Raw genomic sequence first — 14,949 nt, forward strand, 5'->3', positions numbered from 1 at the left:
CAATGGGCTTTATTTTTCGGAATTTTAGCAATTTCTGCTTATTATCGCGTGCATAGCGGAGAATTTGATCTCGCTGAGGATAGCATCCATGGCGTACTCAAATCCGTAATTGATTGAAATTATAAAACCCAACCCGAAATAATCCGATTGAGTTCACTAAAAAGATCAGAAATCATCCAGCATTTGCATATTTAGTTTAAGAGACCCTTAAGTATCAAGAAAATAAACAGATCATACCCTAAATTATCCGAATTTAACTTAGCATAAATCGAATAAAATTTACTTAGACGAACATGTGACAAAAGGGAATTTGCATAGAATTACAATACACGTACCCAAAATCTGACATTCTGACAAAAAGGCTACCCAAAATCTGCTTTCAAGACCATTGCAGACCCGAAAGACCAATGCCAACCCAAATTTCTTGAAACTCAAAAAAATGCCCAGAATTTGCCTCACATAAACTGAAGTTATCCCCCAACCCTCCCAGTTCACCCGAGAAGACAGCCATCACTCGTAACCAACCTAGGTTTACACATACATACCTAGACCTGACAGCAAAATAAAGCGTAATTAAACAATGATCTATTATTAATGCTTTCGTTCGATATAGGTGACTCGCGGCTTAACGTCAGCCCGAGAGCAAATATTTCATGTTTACGACAACAAATAAACCATATAAAAGCAAATCATTTCATAAGTGTAAACCTCATATAATCTACAGAAAATGGTTTAAATACAAGAAATTCTTACCTTGTTTATTTTATTTGTCCTTTCTCTCCGCTTCAGTGGTACCCCATTCCCGGTAGCGATGATACACAGTGTTCAATCAGCTGTGGTGAGGCATTCTTTAAAAAACAGCTATAACCTGTCAGCAACGGATTTTGTTGTTCAAAATACAATTATGTCTTAAAATTTAACCATCTTATTGGTTTTATGTATTATTATATAATAACTTATAGAACGGAATACAAAAGGACATGGGAGAGTGACAACGATCTAATGTGTACATTGTATTTGTTGTGAATTTAGAATTTGTCTAGTCGATGAGGTCCAGCAGGAAACACTTTATTGTGTAAGTAGTGTAGATGTAGAATATTATGTATGACGCTTCACTGATAGTAATACTAGTATAATATTCACGTTTACAATATCCGCTTTATGAAGCTTGACTGCCTTGAATAAACCATGATCCTTTCAAAATTCTAAAAGAGGAGTGCACAGGTAAGAGAAGAAATTTAAAAAAAAATCCTTATAAATACTGGATACACATACATATTTTGTTTAAATCTCGTCTCGTACCAGTGAGTTAGTGCACAAGACAACCATTGCTATTTAGACACAAATACGTAAGTTTTCATTAATATTGGTTGTTTGTTTGTGATTGTTTATTGTTTTATCCTGCATTCAGCGAACAATTGTACCTATAACAGGTATACAAATAAATTATTGCTTTATTTGTACGTTTAAAGTCTTCTGGTACTCCGCTTCCATATTGAGCAAACAGTAATGCTAATATTTCTTTTGCGTGTCAGTTCATTTTGGGGTCCTCTTCGCGGTCTGCGTTTAAACTATGTCGATTTCTTTGAAAAATCAGAGACAACTATTTGGATTGAAATAACTAAACCTTTAAGTACCGGGTGTAAAATAAAAGATAAAAACAATATATTCACATTGTCAGACATATATAATGTATTTGTACGCGCTTTTCTTCCTGTTTCTAAAGCTCGTACAAATAAATTTTATATTTCCGACAATGTACATAGATATTAAAATATAAATTTTTATTTCAATTTTATTTAATTTGTTGGAAAACGCAATCTGAGTTTAATTCAGATCTATCGTTAATAGACCAGTTTCACATAAGCGACTCATCAACCCTGATCTCGAAATCATATGCGCGTTTTAGTTTAAATCCCGCGATAATTATAACTCGAATAATTCAAGCCCTTTCCGTGTCCGATTATCTCCCACACGAGGGCTTGAACTCCTTATGATCATTGGCCGCGTCGCCTGCTCTCTGTGAGAGAGAGCCAATCGGTGGCGATCAGGATAATGAGTCTGCGCAACTGTCTTGTAATTGTCTTACCAATCACGTGTGTTCAATTAACACAAATCCGATAATAATTAATTAACCTCAATTAACATCAGTTTACATCATTTAACATCAATTAACATCCGGAACTCCTCCTTCTTTAGCTGCCAACTTAAATAAAAATTCCCGTATTGCATAGCGGTGTGAATTTTCCGGTTGACGGTCTTTATCGAGGAAGACGTTCAGGCGTTAATGTAGCCTTCGTAGATCAGCGGAATATAACGACTGAATTATTCGGGTTACGATAATTAACGATATCATACGTGACAGGGGGCTATCCAATTTACCCTTATATTTGACAACACAATTATAACAAGTTGCTTTTTTTTTTTAAAAAGACAATACGTGAACCGTAGAACTTTTTTATCCTAATTATTAATTAACTAAATCAAAAATTAATATCTCAGTGTTTTCATGGCCATGTATGTGCAGGATGATATTTTCTTTTTATTGTAAATCACGACAATTTGAAAGTGGTGTTAAATATAAATTGAGGAGAAAATAAATAGGGAAGGTGTCCATGGGACACAGATGATGCACCCGCTTGCATATCATATAAAGTTATAAAGGGACATAACTAAAGAACGGTAAAAGTGACACTACTCAAATTTGTAGTTGATCTGACTTTTGTGGTATTATGTATTATGTATAAGTCTTTCAACATTTGGTTGAGGCAAACTTCAGTTATAGAACGGAATCTTTTACGTTTGTATAGGGGCATAACTCTAGAACAGTAAACGTGACACCACCAAAATTTCAACTTGATCTGTGATTTGGAGGTAATAAACATTGTGTATAAGTCTCATAATATTTTGTTGAGGAAAACTAAAGTTATAGAACGGAAACGAAAAATTCAGCAATTTTTCATTTGAAAAGGGGCATAACTCTAGAACAGATAAAGTGACGCCACCAAAATTCAAACGTAATCTGTATTTTGTGGTAATAAGCATTATTTATAAGTTTCATAACATTTGGTAGAGGCAAATTATAGTAAGAGCAATTCAAAAATTCATAAAATTAATCTAAGACATAATTAATAAGGCATTGCGAACTGGTCAGAAAGGAGAAATTAATGTTCTTTACCGACCAATCATCAATAAGTGTAACTCTCTAACGAGACGCATTGAGAGATTGCTTGGTTTAATTATAAAACCATTATTGAAGAGGTTTAACTTTTACATTCGAATAGTTTTATAAAAAGACCATAAACCCACTTATTCATGGTATGGTATCAATATTTCTGACCTGACACTACGTACTTTTTTTTGCTTAATTCTTTAGAATTTAATATGCAATGTTTCGGGTTCTTTCGGGAGTATTCCCAGGTAAACCCTCATCAGAGGCCGACCTTTATGTATTTATTTCATATCTAATATCATAGATAGATGTTTGTCTGTTTCATAACAGTTTTTTTTTAAATTTATTAACTACACGTGCATATAGGTCTACGTTGTAGCTAGTCTTTTTACAGACTGAAGAAACTGACCAAGTTGATCAGCACTTTTGTTTAATTAATGAATAGACTTATTGTCTTTATTTTTATCACTAATTACTTCAACATAAGTCTACACGGGATATAGTAAAGATAGTATTTATCAATGTCATATTGTTGAATTCAGGGTATACTGGCGTGTTTGTTTTATCATCTATATGATAATATACAAAAGTCTCCATGTTTAGCATTTGAAGAAATATGTGTAGGTACCCTGCCGGGTAGAAACATGGACATATAAGAATTCGTCGGTTATCTCAGATACGTGATCTATTGAAATAAATCGGTGTCATGTCTTTATTACAACTGTTTCACAGTATACACTATATTATAAAGCCTCCTGTGGAGGGGTTCTTCGACTTAATGATTAATTATCATGTCGCTAATATTCTTATTGTTTTTGAAACCCATATCTGGTTTAGATTTAAATATTTGTTTGGCAATCGGATCTTTCCGAATTATATACCAGAACTTTTTTATAATCTTTTTAAGATATTCAGCATTCTAATGATACGTTGTAATGAACATATTTCTGCCTGTTATTTTATTTTATTCTTATATTGTTTCTTCCGAAGTTTTAACTGTCTATCTTCGTGACGAAATTTTTGTGCAAAATTTGACTGACAATTTATTTCGTGTATCCCCGTCTAGATAATTTATCTATAAACAGTTTAATACGTTTATTAAATTCGTCCTTATTGCGGTGAACCGTTTTCCTTTAAACAATACAACATATAAGAATTTCATAGTATGAGTATTTATTTCAAACGTGAATTTCAGCAGGTTATGTTTCTGATTTGCTATTTCAAATAGTTGTTTAATTTGCTCACTGCTTCCATTAAATATAATAAAGCCCTCATCTCTCATTCGTTTATGAAATTTAATATTATCTTTGTATGGATATTGTTCTATAATATTATTTATATGGTCAAATATAGCAATATCAGATATTTCCGGGGAAGCAACTCCGCCCATTGAAACGCCAACAATTTGTTTATATGCATTTTCATTAAAAGTAAACTCATTTTTTGTCAGTAAAATACTGAGAATATCAAGTAGACTTTCTGTAGATGGTCTTTTAATATCATATTCTTGATTTACATGGTCTGTAAGCGTATTTTCTATAGCCGTTTTAATTTCATTGAAATTAAGATTAGTATATAACGATGTTATATCATAGGAAACAAGTAAATCACTCTGTTCCGTGTGAGTATTTTCTATGTATCTGATAAAATCGCTAGTATCTGATAGATATGTATCTTGTGTCTTCACCAGTGGAAGAAGAAAATAATCTAGGTATTTTCCAATATTTAGTAGTGGTCCCGAGCATTGGCTAATAATCGGTCGACCTGGTACATGTACTTTTTCTTTATTCATACATTTATTTTGGTACATTTCTAATGTTTCCGTACTAAGTTTGTGAATCTTAGGAAGGAAGTAGGCTTTTGGAGTTTTAAATGTTTTACCTTCTTCTCGTAAGAATTTGAAAGACATTTCGTCTATTTCATCATTTTCTTCCATACGGTATACCATTTTATTGACTATTTTTCTGGTGTTTTCTATGTCAATATTTATTATTTTAGTATAGTGAATGCCGTCATTTAATTGGGATTCGCCTTCAATAAGATAACACGTTTATTCTGTATTACAGTTGTGTTATTTTTATCGGCTTTATGAATACATATAGTATTGTCGATTTTTAATTTCTGTATGCATTCACGTTCCGATTTAGACATATTGTATTTAATCTTCGGCATATATTTTGATAGTTCGTGTTTTGTGTAGAAAATGTATTTTTCTATTGAATTATCGCCAATGATTGGAACTTGAAAGTTAGACTTAATTTTGAAAGGGTGGTTTTTAGTTGCTATGCGTACATTAGTACCGAAATAATATTCCAGTCGCAACGACCTCTCAAATGATTGAAAATCTTTTATCAATTGTCTGTGGTTACATTTGTTTGTAGGAACAAATTTTAAACCTTTTGCTATAACTTTAAATTCAGTTTCAGTTATATCTCTTTTAGATAAGTTAAGGACGAACTCTTTATGAAAGTTTAGGTCCCGTTTCTTATTTTCAATAGCAAGATTGTGTTTAAATCTTATATGCTTATTCTTTGTTTTATTTCTTTTCTTGTTTTTATAATATCTTCTAGTATGACCCATGATTATCAATGGTGTCAGTGATCAATGGCAGAATTGCGCTTTGTTGAAATAAAGGTCATTATTAGAGCCTTATGTAAATTGAATAATAGATGATAATTATTACGGCAACCAATCGAATTCTTCGATTTGGGAATATAGGCGTAGCCACTGGTAGATAGGCATACACTTCTTATTTCTGTATTGGTGTTATTATTTATATTCCCTTAGGAATATTAACTAGTGACTTCTTTTAATTTTCACTGCCATGTATTTCATTTGTATTTATTAAAACACTAATTGTAAGCTTTCTCAATGAGATACACTGATGAATGATTTATTGTTTGTTTCTTGATGTCCAGTGGCACATATTTCATGTATCTTTAGGACGATGATAATGAGATGACATAATTTCGTCTGCTAGTATAATAGCATAACTTCCGTTGATATCATGATGTATGATTGATTGTTGTTTGTATAACGTCCAGTGGCACATATTTCATGTATGTTTAGGACGATGATAATGTGATGACATAAGTTCGTCTACTAGTATAATAGTATAACTTCCGTTGATATAATGATGTATGATTGATTGTTGTTAGTTTAATGTCCAGTAGCATATATTACATGTTGGTTTAGGACACTGCTATTGTGATCACTTGAGGGTGTTTGCTAGTATTATAGTACATACTTTCCTTTTATGTTAACTTGTTATCAATTTCGATGTTACCTTCTAAGGTTTGACATGATATAGCGATGAAAGATGGTTGTTTGCTAATATAATAGTATAACTTCCATACTCCATTGACAAACATATTCATTTAATATGTGTTTGATTCAAGGGTTTGACATGATATAACGATGAAGCATGGTTGTTTGCTAGTATAATAGTATAACTTCCATAATTCATTGACAATCATAGTTGTAGTTTTTTGTTTGTTTTTTGGTTAGTTGTTCATGTTCCTTCTAGGGTTTTACATGATATAACGATGAAACATGGTTGCTTGCTAGTTTAATAGTATAACTTCCATATTTCATTGATAATCAATATTTAAGTACTTGATCAGATGACTCTCATTAATCAATGATAAACAAAATTGAGTTGTGAAAACATATAATTATGAACTGTATAGTATTAATACATGTATATACATAGTTTAGAAGTTCACAACAAGGTATGTTTATTCACTAGTGTTAGCGCCTTTTTATAAGGTCCTTGAACATACTCAGCAGGTCATTGTTTTTAGATTCATTGTCTCTTTGTTTTCTAGATCTGTTTTTGGGAGTCTTATCCCGTCTTTCGTTCCTGGAGTATGGGGTTCTTCTTTCGTCCCTTTCTCTGGTTGGCCCTCTAGGGCTCTCTTTGTCAGAACGGGATTTGTGTCTCATGTCCGTAATGAACTTTCTCAACTTTAATGTGTACTCTTCATTAATATTGTTGGCCTCTTTGGCTAGTTTAGTCCTAGCCTCTCCACTTGGTGGGCTGTTGATAACAAAGAACGATATTCCTGTGTTTAACACGGTACTGATGGTGGAATTTAGTTCTTGCACGCGGGTACCTAGTATATTAAGCACCGACTGATATGCCTGTTCTTTGGCCTCTATCAGACATTTATCCATTGGCTCTTTCAGAGCTTCAAAGTTTTCTTTGTTGCCATAGTTAGGCCTAAATGAAATGTTCAGACACAAAAAAATTGTCACTCTCTCTGTTAAATTTCATTCTGTGAATCAGTGTCAGGAGCGGAAATCTGGTATCATTCAGTTTCCTGACTTCTGAAATAGTGTCATCAATAATTTCCAAATCACTTCTGGCATTTTGACCACATGGAGGCATTTCATCATCCATCAAGTCTAGGCTATCAGTATCAATATCGATGTCTACTTTAATGTCCATAATTATTGCATATGTAACAGATAAATACCATGCATCCCTATTTATGGGGGCATATCACCTGATTAGTGGTGACAGGATCATAAATTAAATATCACACTATTCATTTGTGTTTTATATTGTCCTGTATTGTGTGACAATATTATTGTCATTATTGTCACCTCCCAATTCGATGAAACGGGATTATTATCATTTAATTAATTATTTAATAAAAAATATGATTCAACATCATTTTTAGATGTACATATTATTTTCCTGTATGTTCTATACATAGGTTTTATTTTTGTATTATATTATTTTATTTTATATATTTTATATTTATGTCACTTCATTGTGTATACATAGATATTAGTTATTCACTTAACTTATATATCAGATTTCTGTTATTTACATAACATGGTATATGTATATTGTATAGGATGTACAATATTATAAACATATAGAAGGATGCATACTATTGCATTGTGCATATAGTATAGTGTCGTACGTAGTTTCTCGATCAGAAATACGTCGTACCATAGCATAAATAAGGATAAAAAATTCTATAATTAAATAGAACCTGATTCAACGGGTGAGATCACAACTAGTGAAATATTCACCGTATCAAATAGTTTTATAAAAAGACCATAAACCCACTTATTCATGGTATGGTATCAATATTTCTGACCTGACACTACGTACTTTTTATTGCTTAATTCTTTAGAATTTAATATGCAATGTTTCGGGTTCTTTCGGGAGTATTCCCAGGTAATTTTCCCGCTTTTCTTCCTGTTTCTAAAGCTCGTACAAATAAATTTTATATTTCCGACAATGTACATAGATATTAAAATATAAATTTTTATTTCAATTTTATTTAATTTGTTGGAAAACACAATCTGAGTTTAATTCAGATCTATCGTTAATAGACCAGTTTCACATAAGCGACTCATCAACCCTGATCTCGAAATCATATGCGCGTTTTAGTTTAAATCCCGCGATAATTATAACTCGAATAATTCAAGCCCTTTCCGTGTCCGATTATCTCCCACACGAGGGCTTGAACTCCTTATGATCATTGGCCGCGTCGCCTGCTCTCTGTGAGAGAGAGCCAATCGGTGGCGATCAGGATAATGAGTCTGCGCAACTGTCTTGTAATTGTCTTACCAATCACGTGTGTTCAATTAACACAAATCCGATAATAATTAATTAACCTCAATTAACATCAGTTTACATCATTTAACATCAATTAACATCCGGAACTCCTCCTTCCTTACCTGCCAACTTAAATAAAAATTCCCGTATTGCATAGCGGTGTGAATTTTCCGGTTGACGGTCTTTATCGAGGAAGACGTTCAGGCGTTAATGTAGCCTTCGTAGATCAGCGGAATATAACGACTGAATTATTCGGGTTACGATAATTAACGATATCATACGTGACAGGGGGCTATCCAATTTACCCTTATATTTGACAACACAATTATAACAAGTTGCTTTTTTTTTTTTAAAAGACAATACGTGAACCGTAGAACTTTTTTATCCTAATTATTAATTAACTAAATCAAAAATTAATATCTCAGTGTTTTCATGGCCATGTATGTGCAGGATGATATTTTCTTTTTATTGTAAATCACGACAATTTGAAAGTGGTGTTAAATATAAATTGAGGAGAAAATAAATAGGGAAGGTGTCCATGGGACACAGATGATGCACCCGCTTGCATATCATATAAAGTTATAAAGGGACATAACTAAAGAACGGTAAAAGTGACACTACTCAAATTTGTAGTTGATCTGACTTTTGTGGTATTATGTATTATGTATAAGTCTCACAACATTTGGTTGAGGCAAACTTCAGTTATAGAACGGAATATTTTACGTTTGTATAGGGGCATAACTCTAGAACAGTAAACGTGACACCACCAAAATTCCAACTTGATCTGTGATTTGGGGGTAATAAACATTGTGTATAAGTCTCATAATATTTTGTTGAGGAAAACTAAAGTTATAGAACGGAAACGAAAAATTCAGCAATTTTTCATTTGAAAAGGGGCATAACTCTAGAACAGATAAAGTGACGCCACCAAAATTCAAACGTAATCTGTATTTTGTGGTAATAAGCATTATTTATAAGTTTCATAACATTTGGTAGAGGCAAATTATAGTAAGAGCAATTCAAAAATTCATAAAATTAATCTAAGACATAATTAATAAGGCATTGCGAACTGGTCAGAAAGGAGAAATTAATGTTCTTTACCGACCAATCATCAATAAGTGTAACTCTCTAACGAGACGCATTGAGAAATTGCTTGGTTTAATTATAAAACCATTATTGAAGAGGTTTAACTTTTACATTCGAGATACAAAAGATTTCATTAATAAAATTGAGTCACACGAGGTCAAAAAAGCATGTAAACGCAACAAAAATATTAAAGATTACATTGCGAGGTAGTAGTTGTGAGACTTTTGAACAGGGACCCATGCTTAAACAAGTTTAAGCAATAAAACCTGAAACACTGTTAATATTCTGAATTATAGGCAACAACCATTAGTTAGCAAAAAACGGTTTAAAGTCTTGAGATTTATTACGTATGTTGGTTGAAGGAACCGCATACATAATTATTTTTAATTTTAAAACACTTAAATTATTTAAATCATAATTTCATCAATTAAGATATATTTATTAAAAGAATGTTGGTCTCAGTATATATGTATTTTCAATCTTAATTCTTATATTGATATATAATTGCTTAAACAAATACCCGAATGTAGGATAAAATTCGCCCTTTTTCTAACTTTACCATGTTTACAGAATGCATTGAGTACTTACATGTATGCTTATTCAGTGTAAAAATCTAGAGTTAATTGTTTTGTGTATTTGATTTTTTTTCTTTTGCATAACATATTTTTGAAGACCTCGTGGAAGATTAACATGCAATTGTTAAATCTATTTCCTTAATTAAAAAATTATATAATATATTTTTATCATCAAGACTAAGATTATTTCCGTGAATTATTAACGAACAGTCTTTATTTTATTTGTTTTATTTATAATTTTCATTTTTTGAAACGGACATTTTTGTATATCTGATTTCTCAAAATGACAAGTGAGCATAAAATGTATTGTTACAAATCAACAAATTCCAAAAGCCCACTATAATTCATTAGATAGAAACCGCTGCATCATTAATATCTCTCTTTTAATATCTAGACGCAGATGTTCGATACCATTGGTCGTTAAATCTTGACCATTTAACTTTCACGTGTTTATCAAACGGTGCAACTGCTCGTGCAACTGTAACCTTTGCTCAAGTAAACACTTACGATGCATAAATGTAGCTTTAACATACATGTTTGAAAGTGATCTATAGATACATTTAGTTTATTTCAAATATAAGACAAATGAATAAGCGATTTGTGAAATGTTCTTTATTGTCACGTTTTAAATATCTTAGATACCCCCGTATGGTGGTGCTCTTAATTGTAGGAGGCTAATACAGATAAGATGAATAAGTGTTCCGAATGAAGAATAATTTAGCTTCCGAATATTCCTCAATAGACTATATTTCTAACTAATTGATATGCGTGAACACTCAGGGGTTCACCCTGAGGGTTCACGCAATAAATACCGATAATACACATCTCTCTCTCTTAACATGCTCTTGGTGTGTGCTGGAGGCAGGTAAACAGATGATACCAGTACACAGTATGTTTGTCACGGCGAACGTAGCTATTATGCATTGTACATGTACAGGGATTTTAAACGTGTAGAAAAATATGCGCATTAGATTTTTGTAACAAATGTTGTAGTTTTTTTCAATATTAATTTTGTTTATACAGCTGTCATTACTTATATTGATTAATCAGCATGCGTTCATGTATACATTTACTTCCTCATAACATATTGTATTTCAACGCTCTAACATTTTGAGTGTTTTTAAGAACAGGTAATGCAATTATATATTCTTTAGACTTCAAGCCATTGTTCCACAACTAAATTGTCTATTCTTCTTACCAGTACACTTGGTACAATCAAAAACCTGATAATAAAATGTTCAAATAAGGCCTTCGAAAATAGTGGAATTAATTACTTTTGGAGTGTCAAGAACTCGTTGGAAGTACTTGATAAATTGCATGCATATATTGGTGATTTTGAATCTGTTCAAAGTTTTGATTTTTCTACCCTATATACCACATTGCCTCACATTCTCATTAAGAAAAAATTCACACACCTAATTAAATGGGCATTTAAAAAGTCAGAATGTGAATATATATGTTCAAACTCTTTTAGGTCATTTTTTAGTAGCAATAAACAAAAAAACTATGTCAATTGGACATGCTTTGATACTATATATGCCCTTGAATTTTTACTAGATAACATTTTTGTTCGCTTTGGAGATTCCGTATATCGTCAGGTTATCGGAATTCCAATGGGGACTAACTGTGCACCACTTATTGCGGACCTTTTTTTGTATTGCTATGAGTTACAATTTATGACAAAAATCAGTAAAGACCCATCGAAAAAACATCTGATACACAAATTTAATAATACTTTTAGATATTTGGATGATATTTTGGCTCTCAATAATGACGACTTCAGTATGTATACTAAAGAAATTTATCCTGTTGAACTTACTTTAAATAAATCTAATACTAACAATGACCACTGCCCTTTCCTCGATCTTGATATCTATATCATTAACGGAAAGCTTAATACTAAAATATATGATAAAAGAGATGATTTTTCATTTCCTATCGTTAATTATCCATTTTTAGATGGTGACGTTCCCTTGTCACCATCTAACGGTGTTTATATATCTCAACTTGTACGATTCGCTCGTGTATGTAACAATGTTTTAGATTTTAACGAGAGAAATTTATGTATTACTGCAAAATTATTACACCAGGGTTTTCGATATCACAAACTAGTCAAAACATTTACTAAATTTTATCATCGGTATAAGGACATCATTCGTAAATATAGCTCAACATGCAGACTTCTTATACGTACAGGTATTTCACATCCAATTTTTTATGGAAATATTCTTTATAAAGCACAAAAATGTCAGTATTCACCTCTGAAACTAACAAAACCTTTAAATAGACTTATTAAGAAGGGATATAGTTACGATACTGTTGTCAGGTCATTAAAGATTGCATATTTTGGCGTTAATATTGATTCACTTATAGGGTCTTTGCATCGGCACTAAACACATTTATTTAAAAACCAGTTGTTGGCATGACACGGGTTATGTTCTTCTCTTATATGTTATGATGGTATGATACTAAACCCCTAACGGGAAGGATTGTGCCTGATATTCATATGATGAAGACATAATCTTTCAATCAGTTTAATTGAAGTCTGGAGCTGGCATGTCAGTTAACTGCTAGTAGTCTGTTGTTATTTATGTATTATTGTCATTTTGTTTATTTTCTTTGGACACATCTTCTGACATCAGACTCGGACTTCTCTTGAACTGAATTTTAATGTGCGTATTGTTATGCGTTTACTTTTCTACATTGGCTAGAGGTATAGGGGGAGGGTTGAGATCTCATAAACATGTTTAACCCCGCCGCATTTTTGCGCCTGTCCCAAGTCAGGAGCCTCTAGCCTTTGTTAGTCTTGTATTATTTTTAATTTTAGTTTCGTGTGTACAATTTGGAGTTTAGTATGGCGTTCATTATCACTGAACTAGTATATATATTTGTTTAGGGGCCAGCTGAAGGACGCCTCCGGGTGCGGGAATTTCTCGCTGCATTGAAGACCTGTTGGTGACCTTCTGCTGTTGTCTGTTCTATGGTCGGGTTGTTGTCTCTTTGACACATTCCCCATTTCCATTCTCAATTTTATTTAGAACATGTATTTGGTTTCATAATTAGAAAATGTGGACATATCCTTCTGACGAAGTACTAGTAAAATCCTTGTTATGTAACAATTGTCTGTTTACTTTAATATTCTGATTAATAATGAATGAATTTACAATAAGATATCATTATCAGTAATTGAATATCCTGCTTTACCATAAAATAAGATCAAATTGGTGAATGACCCCCTCCTAAATTATTAAAATATATCTTGTTGCATTAACCGTAATATCTCAGGGTAAATTAGGTACATGTATCTTATAAAGAAACCGGTTTTAAACTTTTAACATCTGTATTAGGGGATGACCATTTGATTTTCGGAGGGGGGGGGGGGGGGGGGGTATTTTTAGAAAATGAATATCCTGTCCTAGTAAGAGCTGATAATTTAGCTGATAATTTTGCCGACGGCAAGATGAAAAAGAAAAATCTGCATCACAAAATGCAGGAAATAATTGTGTACAAAAGTTAAATAAATTTTCGCGCAGCAGAAAAAAAAAGAAATAGAATGCGTAGCAACTTAAATCGTGATTGACAGTATAATATTCCCAGGTAGCAACAGATGACGATGAATATTCAATCCGAAAAAATCCTTCTGGCTTCCGTCAGAATATCAAATGGTCGTCTCCTTTTCAGCAACTGTATGTAGAAAAGGGTACGTTTTTATCAATTGTCACCTGGTGAGATTGTACAAGGTACAACTAGGATTACACATGGCTAAGGTGTTAATTGACTTCTTAATTTATCAGTGACCTAATATGAAGTGACCCCAGCTTATTTTTCTAATTTATTCTTCCCGCTAAGTAAACGACCTCAGCGGGAATCCAAGCATTTCTTCGTGACAATTAAAGGTACAAAGTCAGGCGGCATATTAGATCGTCTATTACTAAAATCTACAACACAACAGTAGTCCTTTTAAAAATCTTTTAATGTGTCATTGTTAATAAAGTTGTGTCGTCAATATATATTTTGATTCAAATGATGCTCGTGTACATATAAACGCAAACACTTAATCAGGTGATTGTTTTTCCAGGTCTGCATGGTCACTGCTTACATCAACCGTAAGCCCCCAGTCGATGAATTCTCGGGAATTATCGCGTGATTTCACAGTTTGGCTAATTAGGTTAGACATGCGCAGTTAAATGTGAAACTGGTGTATTATGTTTTGAGAAACGCCTTTACGATAAATGGCATCCAAGATAAGGGAAACATGATTTCAAAGCTATTTTTACTATGAATGCTGTAGTGTATCAACATTCTTTATATAAATAAGTCTAAATCGAAAACAAACGTTCAAACCTATGATTGCGTTGGATAAAAACCGCAATTTTTATACGTGTGCATGCAAAACAAATTTCTTGGTAGAGGGGTCTAAATACAGCACAAACAACATTTTCCAAAAGACCAAAAAAAGTGAAAAGTATATTTAAACAAAACGCACTTGACTAACAGGTCGAACAACGGATGTTCTTTTAAAACCCTGCTGACTGCCG

At 32.5% G+C, this 14,949-nt stretch overlaps 1 protein-coding gene across 6 annotated transcripts in view; it reads left to right on the forward strand.

Annotated features, from left to right (window-relative positions):
• Positions 1–847: 847 nt before the first annotated feature.
• Positions 848–14,949, forward strand: part of LOC127712513 (beta-1,4-galactosyltransferase 6-like) — an 85,107-nt gene continuing 71,005 nt past the window's right edge. For 2 of the 6 annotated variants that reach the window (XM_052218985.1, XM_052218988.1), the window contains exon 1: positions 849–1,075. The gene's annotated coding sequence lies outside the window, so the exon portion shown is untranslated. Of the gene's footprint in view, positions 1,076–1,273; positions 1,350–14,949 lie in introns of those variants that run through there. The other 4 variants (XR_007987114.1, XM_052218989.1, XM_052218987.1 and 1 more) reach the window with 4 other exon arrangements.

The sequence above is a fragment of the Mytilus californianus genome, unplaced genomic scaffold (assembly GCF_021869535.1).
Source record: "Mytilus californianus isolate M0D057914Y unplaced genomic scaffold, xbMytCali1.0.p SCAF_8, whole genome shotgun sequence".
In the NCBI taxonomy this organism is placed as follows: Eukaryota; Metazoa; Mollusca; class Bivalvia; order Mytilida; family Mytilidae; genus Mytilus; species Mytilus californianus.